The following is a 13,416-nucleotide window of genomic DNA, read 5'->3' as shown; positions in this document are numbered from 1 at the left end:
GAGAGTAGATTCAGGCTAGACATCAGGAAGTGCTACTTCACAGTCAGGGCGGCTAGGATCTGGAACCAACTTCCAAGAGAAGTTGTGCTGGCTCCTCCCCTGGGGGTCTTTAAGAGGAGGCTAGATGAACACCTTGCTGGGGTTGTTTGACCCCAGTACTCTTTCCTGCCATGGCAGGGGGTCGGACTCGATGATCTGCTCGGGTCCCTTCCGACCCTACTAACAGTGAAACTATGAATGGCAGAATCTTGTTAATAAGTCCAGTGTCTTCTCTTGTTAAGTTTTACTGTGTATTTGTAGGCTGAACTTTAGAAGGTCAGTGAATGCATTTATGGAAACAGCCATCAGCCTATGAAGTGCATCTGCTATCTGGAGGCAGCCTTGATGTAAACTTGTTTAGTATTTTCTGAAAAGTTAGGTAAGAATTTCTTGTGGTAAAACATGTTTAATTTGTGTATACATTTAAAAAAAGGTCGTTTGACCTTGATTTTTAATGCAGAATATTGGGTAAGATCTCTCTTTTTATGCTTTGACATGATTCCTTCCATTGTCTGTAACGGGGTGGGCAATTATTTTGGGCGGAGGGCCACATACCCGGTTTTGGCAAGTTGTTGAGGGCTGCGTGGGTAGCCCCACCCCTTGACAGGTGCCCTGCCCCCTGGTCACCGTCTTGGGACCAGTGTCTCAGGGCCAGCTCCAGTAGGGCGCAGGCTGGCAGGGGTCTGTGGAGCTGGGCTGGGCTGCACCAGCAGGGAGAGTGGGGAACTGGCCCGGCTTCGTAGAGCCCCTGCCAGCCGGGACCCTGTAGTCCTGCCACTCTGCTCTGGGCCCTGCTGGTGCTGGCCCTGGGACACAGGTGTAGGCCCCATGTGCCTGCTCACTCCCAGTGCCCCCCCAGCCCCACAGTACAGGCTGGGGGCAGTGTGCAGTCCAGACCCCCTGATCCCTGGCAGGGAAAGAGCTGGTGCTGAGCACGGGGGAAAACGGCCCCTCCCCCGCCCTGTGGCCAGCGCTCCCTGCTGCAGCTACTCGCAGCCTGTGCAAGGCTGTCCTGAGCAGATGCAGGCAGCCCCACATGGACTGCGAGCAGCTGCAGCGTGGGGCGTCAGCCATGGGGCAGGGGAGGGGCTGCTTTTCCCTGTGCTCAATACCAGCTTGTAACCTGCCCCCACAGCCAGCCTGGGCCCCACGCCAGCTCCAGGCTGTCCTGTCGGGGCTGCTCTGTGGCGGAAGCAGCTGTGGCCCGACCCCCCCGCTTGCCACACTGGGCAGTGTTTGCCACAGCTGCCTCTATGCTGCCCAGCACCCAAGCTCCAGATGGGCGGCAGCAGCAGCAGCAAACACTGCCTGGCATGGCGAGCAGGGGGGCTGCAGCTGCTGCTGCGATGGATGAACCCAGAGCTGGTGCAGGCTGGCTGTGGGGGTGGGTTACAAGCTAGTGCTGAGCATGGGAAAAGCAGCTCCTCCCCTGCCCTGTGCCCAGCACCCTGCACTGCAGCTGCTGGCAGCCTGCATGGGGATGCAAGTGTCTGCTCAGGACAGCCCTGCATGGGCTGCAAGCAGCTGCGGGGAGGGGGAGGGGTCGCTTTTCCCCTAGCTCCTTCCCTGGCCGGGGTCCTCCCCACCCCACCCCTTCCCTGAATTTCTGGCATGGTGCAGCCACATGGTCCCTTCTGGGGCTTCTGACTGAGTGGGGCAGGGCCTGGTGGGCCCTGCTGTTGCAGGAGCCCTCCGGGGCATCCCCTGGGTCCTACTGGCCCTGGTTCCTGTCATTTTTTTTACAGGAACCAAAGGCCAATAAATATTAATTTTTCTAAATTTTTTAGGGGCCCCGCAGGCCAGATAGACCCCTGGTCTATAATAAGACAATAAGTGGACGATCTAAACCTTCACAGACTCTGCTGTAACCTGCCTGCCTACATCTGGCCTATGACAACAATATTGCTTTTCAGCCATCATTCTGTCACAATAGAAGAGGCATTGCTGCAGTAGTTAAGTGTTCATGGAACTAATTCCTGACCTTGATGAGAATGTAGTTTGTGTTTATTTCTGGAAGTAATGAAGCACTTGCATTCTGCCCCCAAATTGATGTTAGTACTGTCAGTGAATCTGTGTGGTGCTGATGAAAATATGTCCACAGAAACTTCTGTATTTAAACATTACAACTGGGATCAGTTTTGATTTAAATACAATTATTGTGTCTAAGCAGTATTAAAATAGTGCTTTCTTTATTTCTGTAAGTAGGAAGGGATTATGATCACCCATTCATCTGGTCTGGCCTCTATGCCAGTCATAACATTTCACAGTAGTTATTTCTGCATAACTACAAAACATCTTGTTGTTATATCTATACCTATAACAGGGATTAGTTTAGTTCTCTTCTACTCCTACCCTTCCACCCCCAATAATGGTCCCCTATGGAAAGGGGGATGCTTTTGAAATGGGAGCTGGACTGATGTATTGATTTGCAGCTGCCATTTCAGAGCTAGCCAATTTGAGTACTGATCTTATTCTGAGATTCTAATCACAAACCAGTTTTAGCTGTTTGCTTATATATACAATATTACTTTCTTCTTGAAATTGGGTTGCATCATAACAAGGAAGCAGGTGAAGTGTATAATTTTATATTCACAGATGGCTTTAGGTGTCTACTGCAGTGCTTTTAAATGTTTTCTATATTAGGCTTCATGGAATTAAGTACACTTAATTCTGTACATGAAAATCTTCATCTTTCTGTGTATGAACACACGAAGAGTAACAACTAGCCTCCTTTAAGACATTGAACCCATTAAGTCTTAATTCAGAGGTACAGAAATATAAAATCCAAGCTGCCAACTACTTTCATACATTAGTGTAAGACAAGGGCTGCTCTTCCTCTTATCTCCCATCTCTGCTGCCTCCACTTTTTGCCTCAGAGTACTTTATTTCTGCAGAGGAATGATGTGCTATCAGGAGCATATCTAGTTGTCATTTCACCTTCTCCTCTTCCTTGCTCTTTAAATTTTCCATGCTGTGGTGATAGTGATTAAAATGCCTTAATGTCACAGGGCTTTGTCCTAAATTGGATCCAAGCTGTAAAAGTAGCTTTCTATGTATAGAAATTGAGATTAATTGCATCATATAGATTTGGCATATCTTGTTTGATTCAGGAGACCCAGAGTCAAATTTTGTTTGGATTGCAAGCAAGGCTTTTATGAGGGTTTCTTTCTCTCCAGGCACACTAACTTGATTGGCCAGATTTACTAATCTATGCCATTTGTAGAAGGAACATTCTTGATCAGTACTAGGTATTTAGGTAAAAAGTTAGAATTTGCACCTTAACCAAGTATACAGCTACAGTGTTGTCACTCATATATGCTTGTTTCATATAGAAGGACAGAAAACTTGTTTTTTCCAGTTTTTAGCCAATCCATATGTTCCCCCACACCCCTGTTTATTCCTTCTATGATGTTGTTAGGTTCAGAAAGGTTTACATATACTCATGCCTCCTTTTGAGGTGGATAAGTGTGTACCTATTTAGAAAAGAACTAGTCTTGCCAAGTAATTATCCATTTTTATGGAAAGTTATGTAAGCACCAAATAAATTTAAAGGGGGATTTAATTTAAAGCAACGTCAGACCGTCTCATTTTCAGCATACAAGTATAAGGGGAAAGTTTCTGCTGTATGTGATATGCTAGTGCTTTTTGAAAGGGAAGAGAATCAACAGCCCTGTAAGTAGACCGACCATGAGGAAAGATACTAATAACCATCTCAAAACAGTTACTTCAGCCTTTCTGAAGTTGAAGCCTCTTTCTAGTGTACCACCTCAAGAATTAAGAAGTCAAATGTTTCCTATATCACATGGGAGAAGCTGGGTAGGCTTTCTGATCTAACTGTTTTATACTCTTTTCTTTTTCTCATCAGATGTGGAGTACTGTCATCCTAAATGAGTACCAGACTGAAAGTTTGTTAATATGGGAAAACAATGCAAGGCAGGGGGTTCTCAACTCCTGGCCCACAGGCCAGATATGGCCCATAGAACCATGTAATCCAGTGTGTGGGTCTCCCCACAAATCTGGAAATTTGGTGGTGGGGAAGCTACAGCAATGTGCCACCCAGCATCCAGTGCAGCTGTACAGGAACATCAGGCTGTATTGGGCCCCAGGTGGGCCAGTACTGCAGGTTGCATTGGGCCCATATTCAGAGTTGGCACTACTCGCTCATCCAGCCAATGGACTGAAAAGGTCAGGCACCATTGGCTTAAGGCATTCATCCTACTAAAGTCGTCTTGTTGCTGGTACAGTAGCGTGGCTCTGAGATGTTTCCTTCTGTGCTTGAATCTGCACTGACTGAACAGATCAGAAGAACAACCAGAATATTAACTTTGTAACCAACTTGGAGTATGTGTGCCATGTGCCACAAGCAGCACAGGCAGTCTCTTTTCTGTCACGTGGGGAGACAGCATGGAGCAGAAAGGGCAAGGGAAGGGGATCATAATGTCAATCAGGGAGGGTTCAGGGTTTACATTGTGGCACACCTGCCAAAAGGTCAACACCCACAGTTATGGAGCAGGTTGAAGGTATGAACAGGCATACTCTTGCTAGGCCAGTCTAACTAGCATGGGTTAACCTTATCAGTGAAGATACAGCTGTATGGACTTAAGTGCACATTAACAACTTAAGTAAAAACCCAGTATCCTTGGCAGGCTTGTAGAACTCTTGATGAAGTTATTTGCTGCTGTTGTTACCTGTGCTAACTAAAGCTAAGCTAGCAGGACTGTCTCTACTTCTGCTGCAGTCGTACCTTTGCTTGCAGTATAGATGTACCTTTTATGATGCTGCCTCTGTTTACACGGTTAAGACTATTTCAGGAATCTGAGACATGTTTTTAGGTTTTTTATAACTAATACTGAATGGTAGCTGTAATACTGTAAGTATTGCTGATATAGCATGCCTTATTTCTGAAAGGTGGTGTGCTTTATAAACTGAAGTTTATATTAGTCTTATTGAGCAATGACTTAATAGTTGGGTAATGAATACCAGTTATATTATGGGTGCACTGATAAAGATTTTCTTGGCTGATACAGATATCAGGCAATACTGATCTGATAACCAATTTACAGGAATGCAGCCAGGTAGTGTGGAGAGCAGCGCCCTGCAGGTAAGTTTGTGGAGGGGAAGGGGCATGGAGGGGGGAGGGACAGATCAAGGCCCCCACAGTGAGGGAGGGGGTGGGGCAGGGCAGGGCAGAAAATGGGACCTCAGGAGCAGAACAGGGACCTCAGGAGCAGGACAGAGCTGCAAGTGGCTTGTCCAGGGGATCAGCATCCCAGTGCTCAAAAATGGTGGTTGAGGCACTTGAACTAAAGCTCATCGAATGAGCTTTAGTTCAAGTGCTGCCACCATCATTTCTAAGCACCTGGGTGCTTTTAACTGGAGCGGGTTGAGGGCAGAGGCAGGCTTCCCACTGTGGGCTCAAGTCTCTTCGCCTTGCTACCTATGCCCCAGGAGCTGCATGCTGGCCATGCCACACCCCATGCTGTCCAGCAGCGGGAGGCACAGCTTGCTGCTGCCCCGGCTGCCAGATGGGCAGGGGGTGTGTGGATAGCATGCAGCTCCCAGGGCAAAGGCAGCAGGACAAAGAACCCTGAACCCACAGCGAGCAGCCCACCTTCACACTTGCCCCAGTCAGCTGTGCTCCGGTTAAAAGCATCCCAGCACTTAAAAATGGTGGTGGCAGCACTTGAACTAAAGCTCATTGAATGAGCTTTAGTTCAAGCACCCCTGCCACCATTTTTAAGCACCAGGATGCTGATCCCCTGGACAAGTCACGTGGGGCTCTGTCCCACTGGCCTGGGGTCCCAGCCCCTGATCCTACCCCTACCCCACTCCCTCCCTCACTGGGGGGGCCTCAATCTGCTCCCCCGTGTCCCTTCTCCTTCACAGACTTAGCTGCATGGTGCTGCTCACTACACTGCCCAGCTGCATGCCTGGCCAGTGTATGCGTGCAGCTGTGCAAATGCACGTGGCGTCTGGGAGCCCTGGCCAGAAGGCACATTATATTTATCAGTACATTATCAGCTATACTGGCCAAAAAAAGGCGATAATGTTAATTTTCCTGTTATCAGTGCCGATCCAATATGGCACCAATATATCAGTGCACCTGTATTCATAATGCCTCTAATTAGCTGGAATGTATTCAAGATAATTATTTTTGGCAAATATAAAAGACTCAACTGCTGAATTACAGGATTGTCAATTTTAACACTGCTTTTTTTTGGACACTCAATTGCCCAAAGTCTTGCATCTTTTTGAAAACTCATAACAATTATCTAGAGTTTGGTTTTTATTAAGCACTGTATTTATTTGTATATTATACTCGCCCTTCCCCAAAAATTAGCCTTCAAAAATTGGAATGCATGGGTTAATGGGGAAGCATGGAAGAATAAAGCAGAAAGATACTGCTGCAAGATGGCTGCTATGGCTAGAGGAGTGAACTATGCTATGCTGTTAACCCTCTCACAGCCACAGCAGCAGGATACTCTGCAGTCAGCATTTAGCCATAACTGGAAAAATCTTTTTTATCTTTTCATTCAGCCTTCTCAGAACAAGGTGCATACCTTATTTGGGGGCACGCCCTATGTGAGAAAATGTAGTGCTAGGGGAGAGCCTGCTTTGAACAAAAAATTATCCAAAAATGAGAGAGGATTAATTTACTAGCTGCTTTTTGTAGTAAAGTGATTGATTTATTTTTTTCTGTTGTTGTGCATATGAAACAGTGAGTGGGGAAACTGGACACTCTTCTCCTGTTTTTAAAACCATCCTTGATTCTCTTCCTGACCAAATTAAGATGGCTTGATACAATATTTTCCTAAATTATTTTTCTTTCCAAGCATCTACATAATACTTGGTAATACTAGAATAACCTCCTCCTGTGCTTTTCCTACCATGTAACTTAGCAGTCATCTTGCTGTCGCTACAGTTTTTCATTATTTGGATTACAAACTTGAACACATTTCCTTTTCTAAAAAATGGAGATCCCAAACAAATGTAAAGATGCACTATCAAATTAATAAAAAGAACACAACATTGTGAAGCCATAGGAAAAGAGGAGGAGCTTGGGCAGGTGCAGTACCTGGATCTACTACTAGCTCTTTAAAAATTGGCAAGATTTTTAAGTTGAGTTTACTAAATAATTCTTAAATATATCATATCAAAGACTGGGTCACAAAATGCAAACTTAATCAAGAGAGACATTCATAGTTGGGGGAGGGGGAGAAGAAGAAAGAAATGATTTATCTGTATTTAATTTTGCACTCCACTCTTAAGAAAAATACAATATTCATATTAAGTGAAAGATTGTATTTCACCTTCTTATCTGGAAGACTTAGTCTAATCTCTTCTTGAGGAATGTATTGCTTCCTTTCACATTTTATTTATAAGAACGTCTTAACTCCCACAAAAGGACGATAAAAGTTGTATGTTATTTATTGATTTAAAAAGTAGAAATATTTTTGTGACATTACAAATCTTATTTTCAAAATTAAAGTTGATACTCAAGATTAGTAAGTATAACATTTTTATTAATTTAATACTTTGCTTTTTGATATAATATTTTGATTATTGGATACATTTGACTGGATCAGTTAGTTGAAAAAGCAATGTAAATTAGTGTGTTTATATAAACTCTGAATAGTAACTGTACTGTACTTGCATATTATGAATAAAGTGATATTTTAAGCCAGGTAAGAATGTGAAGTGGATTCTATAATTCATTGAACATCCATCAACTAAGTAGCTTAATAAAGGCTTTTCCACATGAGAAAATTGGGCTCGTTTTAAGATGCAATTTAAATAAGTTCATGTAAATCTTTGCAAAAGGCAATGGGGAAACTTATTTCAGATGAGAGTAGGTATATTTTAGTTCAGTACAGACAGCTTTGAAACAGGTTAAGCTAAACCAAGATGAGCCGTTTGAATCAATTTAACTAAAAGGGTTTGAAAGCACATTTCAGTTAAACATATTATAGAAGATTTGCCTGCACAGGTGTCTGCAGAATGGTCTTGGGAAGGGAGAAAGGCATGTGAGAGCGCCAAGGCAGGGGTTGTCAACTAGGGAGACGCGTATCCCCAGGGCTACTTGGGAAGGCCGCCACCCCACGCTGCCACCTTGTAGGAGCAGGGCCGGAGGGGCAGCCACAGCACTCCTCTGCAGGACACACAGGTGCTGCCCAGCCGGCTGGATGCAAAGTGTGGGGGAGCTTGCATATGGTGGCTGCTGCTGCTGCAGCCTGCCACCAGGTGCTGCTGCTGTTTTGCATCCAGCCACATGCTGCCATCCCCCCGCCCTGCATCCAGCCATGTGTGTCATGAGTAAGATCCATATTCTTGTGCAAGTGTCAGAATCCATGAATTCCATCTGTTACTTAGTAAAATCAGGTCCAAAACTACGTTTCCATTTTTGACCATTGAGGCTTTTGTAAAAGTTGCTCCTAGTTATTCAGGGGTCAAAACAAGGTTAACACAGAAATTAAAAATATTAACAAGCTTGCTGTAAATATAACTTAAATGTTTTGTACTCTTCTGTCGGCTAATGACAGAGGTCTAAAGACAAACAGTAACAGCTATTATCATTTAAAACAAAATAAAAATATAATTTTCTTTGTTTTCTACTGGATATATTTAGTTTGTTCCTGATACACATCAGACATGTTTGCTTAAAAGTTTCCTAATATAGAACCCAGCTATATGTGTATGACTTGATAGATTTCTAGAGTCAAAAGGGACCTGGTTAGGTCATTGGGTCTGACCCCCTGCTCCAGGTAGAAAAAAGCACTGGGGTTAAGTAACCCTGCCAGATGCCTGTCTAATCTCCTCTTGAACACCTCCAAGGTAGGGGAAAGCACCGCCTCCCTTAGAAGCCCATTCCATATTTTGGCAACCCCTGCCTTAAAGAACTTCTTCCTTATGTCCAATCTAAATCTGTTCTCCTTCAGTTTGTGGCCATTATTTCTCGTAACCCTGAGGGATGCCTGGGGAAACAGTGTCCCCTATTCCCTGCTGACCCCCTCATGAGTTTGTAGGCAGCCACAAAACCGCCTCCCAGCCTTCTCTTGTGGAGGCTGAAGAGATTCAGGTCCCTCAGTCTGTCTTCATAGGGTCTTCCCTGGAGGCCGTCAACCATACGAGTAGCCCTCCTCTGAACCCTCTCAAGGTTATCCACATCCCTCTTGAAGTGCAGCGCCCAAAACGGCGTAGTACTCCATCCGCGGCCTCACCAATGCCACATAGAGGGGAGTTATCACTTCCCTAGACCTGCTTGTGATGCACCTGCTGATGGAAGAAAGAATGTGGTTTGCCTTGCTTATTACCTTGTCACACTGGCGGATCATGTTCGTTTTTGCGTCAACCAGGACTCCGAGATCTCTTTCCGTTGTTGGGAGTACCATTCTGAGCACCACCTGTCTATAGGTGTTGGAGATTCTTTCTCCCCAAGTACAGCACCTTGCATTTGTCCTTGTTAAATTGCATCCTGTTCTGATCTGCCCACTTCCCCAGTCTGTCCAGATCTGCCTAGATTCACCCCCTGCCCTCCAGTGTGTTTGCTATACCCCATAGTTAAGTGTCATCTGTGAATTTGAACAAGGTGCTTTCAACACCTTCATCCAGATTGCTGATGAAGATATTAAACAGTACTGGTCCAAGGACAGAGCCTTGGGGCTCTTGAGCGGCAGTTCCTCTCCTGTCTGAGCTGAGCAGCAGTGGCGGCACCACAATGAAGAAACTGTTCAGCATGGGGCAAAGCAGCCTCTCCCCCTTGCTGCTGCCGGGCAATTCAGTCAGTCAATTGGAAAATTATTACAATAATCAAGTAAAAATCCATGATTACTATTGAGCAGTATTTTGAAGCAGACCAAAAAGTTGACAAATAACAAGAATCCTACAAGTGCATCCTGCCGCCCCTGGGCGCACAGCACAGCTACTTCCAGCTGCCATCACTGTGGGCCCCAACCCTGTAGTAGGGCTGCCACGACTGTGGGCCCCAGCAGGTACCAATGCATGCAGCTTGATCCAGAGCGCCCTGCACCATCTCCAAGCTTGCCTGACCAGGCGGAGCAGCTGCATCAGCAGTGGGGCAGAAAGTGTTGCTTGGCACAGGAGAAAATGTCCCCTTCCCTTCACCCCTGGTGGGCAGTTTTTGATGCAGCCGCCCAGAACCCACGCTGCACCAGACTGCCCTGAGGCTGCTCGCTGCTGCAGCACAAGGCAGCCCAGAGGCAGTTGTGACAGAGCTGAAGGCAGCCTAGTGCATGGCAGGCTCTGGACGGCTGCAGCAAGAACTGCTCGGCGGCAGCAGCAAGGGGGAGGGCCTGCTTTGCCCCATGCCAAGCAACAGTTTCTTCGTGGTGCCACCACTGCTGCCGCTGCTCAGTTCAGACAGGAGAGAAACCACTGCTCAGCACAGGGTAAAAGCGGCCTCTCTCCCTTGCTGGTGCATCCTGATGCAGCCACCCAGAGCCCACGTGGGTCTGCCCTGGCTCTGTTCTGTGCTGCCACTGCTGCCCCATGGGGCAGCCCAGAGGTGGCGGTGGCGTGGAGAGACAGGGCAGCCCTGCGCAGGCTCCAGGCGGCTACACCTGGAAATTCCAGTGAGGGGGAAGAGCCACTTTTGTGATGCACAGAGCAGCAGTTTCTGTCCTGTGCTGCTGCTGCTTAGCCCAGATGGGCAAGCTGGGAGCTGGCACAGGGCATGTAGGGTCAGGGCTGCGTGTGCTGGTCCCCACCACTACCACAAGGCTGGGGACAATAGCAGTGGCAGTCCAGCTGCAGAGCCACCCCAGCCCCGCTGCATGCCCAAGGGATGGCAGGATGCGCCACAGCCGGGCAGTACCATAGCTGAGTGGGACTAAGGGACTTGCAGCAGGCTGGATGAAGCCCTTCCGCGGACTGGATCAGCCCACCCATGATTTAGATCATTTTGTAGGGCAGTGGTTCTCAACCTCTTTTTGTACCAGAACCCATTTGTAAACATTGGCCAGGCCACACCCAGTGCCCCTCACTCCTGAACTGCTGCACCCTGCCCCCAGATCCTAGCCTCCCTGTGTGTGGGGCAGGGGGGCGCCCAAAGCACTCCCTTGAGGTTGGAACTCTGCCAGCCTGCAAGGGAAAAGCCAGTTTCCCATGTTTTTCTCCTTTTAAAGGAGAATCTACTTTTAAAGTTTGTTTGCAACCCTTTCATATATTCTTGTGACCCACTTTTGCGTGACAGCCTACGGGTTGAGAAACACTGATGTATGGAGTCTTGACTTCCATTTTTCTAAAGAACGATGTATTGGTTGATGGTAGTGATTTTATTTACTCATAAAACATACCATATTTTGTTGCATATCACATACTCTGGAATATAACATGCACCTTGTTCTTAAAAGGCACAATTAATTTTAAAAAAATCTTTCCTTGTAGTTGTAGCAGCTAGGAAGCAGATCCTGCCCATTGTTCTGCTCACTGTTAGTCTTGTGTAGATTTTACTTTCACTTTTGTCTGTAACTGGCAGAAACTTGTTACATATAATGTGCACAGCAATTTCCAATAGCTGTTGCTTGGAAAAAATGTATGTTGTACCCAGAAAAATACAGTAGCTTCATAACTCAGTAGAACTTGTACATTAAATTTGATACATCTTTTTCTACCTGTCTTGTTCATTTAAGTAATTATGAGCATCTCTGCTTCTCACCAAAGTACCTGGTTAGTGTGTTAGAAAATAATGAATGATACATTGCCTCTTCACTAGATAATTAACTTTGATCTTGATGAAATGGTTACAAATCTTTTGCACCTAGTAGCATAGCTGCTTTGACTTCCCATAGGATCAACCCCCTAATATAGTGTGTTACCTGTTGGGCCATTTTTTTATGCAACTTCATCTCAGAAGTTAGATGTTTTCCCCTGATTGTTTCTTTATGTGAAAAAGCATGCAGGCTGTAACTCAAACCTTTTTTTTTTTTTTTTTTCCTCCTAGTCTTATGTATTCAGTAAGTTAAGGTTTTTTTCTTATTTAAATATTTTAAGGGATTGTAATAAAACGACATTTTTATTCCAAAAATTAAGTAGGATTGTTTTGGGGGGAAATGTAAATAGTAGTAAAAAAAAAAAAAAAAAATTAGACTAGATCTTTTCCTGGCCAAAAATAATCTTTTGTGAACTCCACCCCTACAAAAAGGGAGAGGTGGGGGGGGGGGGGGCATTTGAATCTGCCTTCACAGCAGGTAGGAGAACAGACTGATATATAACAGTCCTTGATCTCATTTTTAATAATAAATTAGTGGATCTATAATCATATGAAATGCACCAATAAAATACATTTCTGGAAAGAGTTTTTTAAATACTAATTCTGCAAATGTTTACATGTGTGTAGCCTTATGGTATTCATGTGTGTAAGTGTTTACAGGGCTGGGACCATGTTTGTACTGTAGCTGCTGGAATTTTTTTCTGTGAAAAGCTCTTACAAATACTGTGAATAAGTACATTTTTCATGTCTTTTTTTAGCAAACTATGATTTAATCCTGAGGTGCATTTTAGTTTTAAATTTGTATATATTATGAGCTTATATATTATAACTGTGCTTTCAAACATAAGGTATTATTACATTTAATATTAGCAAGGGTCCTGGGTTTTTTTTCTCTGTTTAAAAGTAGTAGATTCTCTGATTTAAAATGTTCCAAATCCATGTTTTTCTGTAATTAAAATTAAATGCCACTATATACATAAGTATCAGTTAAACACACTGTTTTATTGATATATTTACAATGTTAAAGCAATTTGGAAGCCTACCAGTGCCTCAGTCACTATAATAAAATAAATTCTAAATGCCTATAAATTTTGGCATTTGATTTTGGGTTTTTTTATCATGGAAAATAAGAGTACTGCTTGCCCCCATGGCTCACCAGGACATGGGTCCAGCTGCAGTTGTCCCCCTCACTACTTTGTGCTGCTGAGCAGCCATGATATACCAGTGCCCTGTCCATGCCATTGCCCCTTGACTTGCGATCCACAGCCCTCTTCCTCCCGCCCCCAGCCAGAGGGGGGCCCCCAGGTGCCAAGATTATGGGACCAGGGACCTGGGTCTGCAGACCCCTGCCCACCCAGCAGCAGTGAGGGACACAACTCTGCACCACCACCCCCTCTGCTGCCAAGCAGGCAAGGGGTGCCTTGCCATGGCGGTACGGGGCTAACAGTGACAGCACCAAGCTTCCCCACCCCATTCTTGTACTGCTGTGCTGGGCCGCAGAGGCCGCTGGGGGATGATAGCAGGGCAGGGAGCCCCAAGCCCACCACATGCATCCTGCCCCTACCCTGCACACTTCTGGGGAGTATATCCCCCTGACGGCCCCCGGCCCGCCCCCCCCCGGAGTGAACACATCAGCAGGGAGCCACCCT

The 13,416-nt window shown here is 45.6% G+C and overlaps 1 protein-coding gene across 4 annotated transcripts in view; it reads left to right on the top strand.

Moving 5' to 3' along the window:
- The window catches only part of ITCH (itchy E3 ubiquitin protein ligase), a 181,076-nt gene that overhangs the window by 56,505 nt on the left and 111,155 nt on the right, over window positions 1-13,416 (top strand). Inside the window, exons 1-2 of one of the 4 annotated variants that reach the window (XM_019513093.1) lie at window positions 6,748-6,757; window positions 11,909-11,910. The exons of the other annotated variants lie outside the window; for them this stretch is intronic. The gene's annotated coding sequence lies outside the window, so the exon portion shown is untranslated. Of the gene's footprint in view, window positions 1-6,747; window positions 6,758-11,908; window positions 11,911-13,416 lie in introns of those variants that run through there. 4 annotated transcript variants of the gene reach the window in all.

The sequence above is a fragment of the Gavialis gangeticus genome, unplaced genomic scaffold (genome assembly GCF_001723915.1).
Source record: "Gavialis gangeticus isolate Ggan-Ray unplaced genomic scaffold, GavGan_comp1, whole genome shotgun sequence".
NCBI lineage: Eukaryota > Metazoa > Chordata > Crocodylia > Gavialidae > Gavialis > Gavialis gangeticus.
The sequence above is the reverse complement of the archived record's forward strand: the minus strand, read 5'-3'. Positions and strand labels throughout refer to the sequence as shown.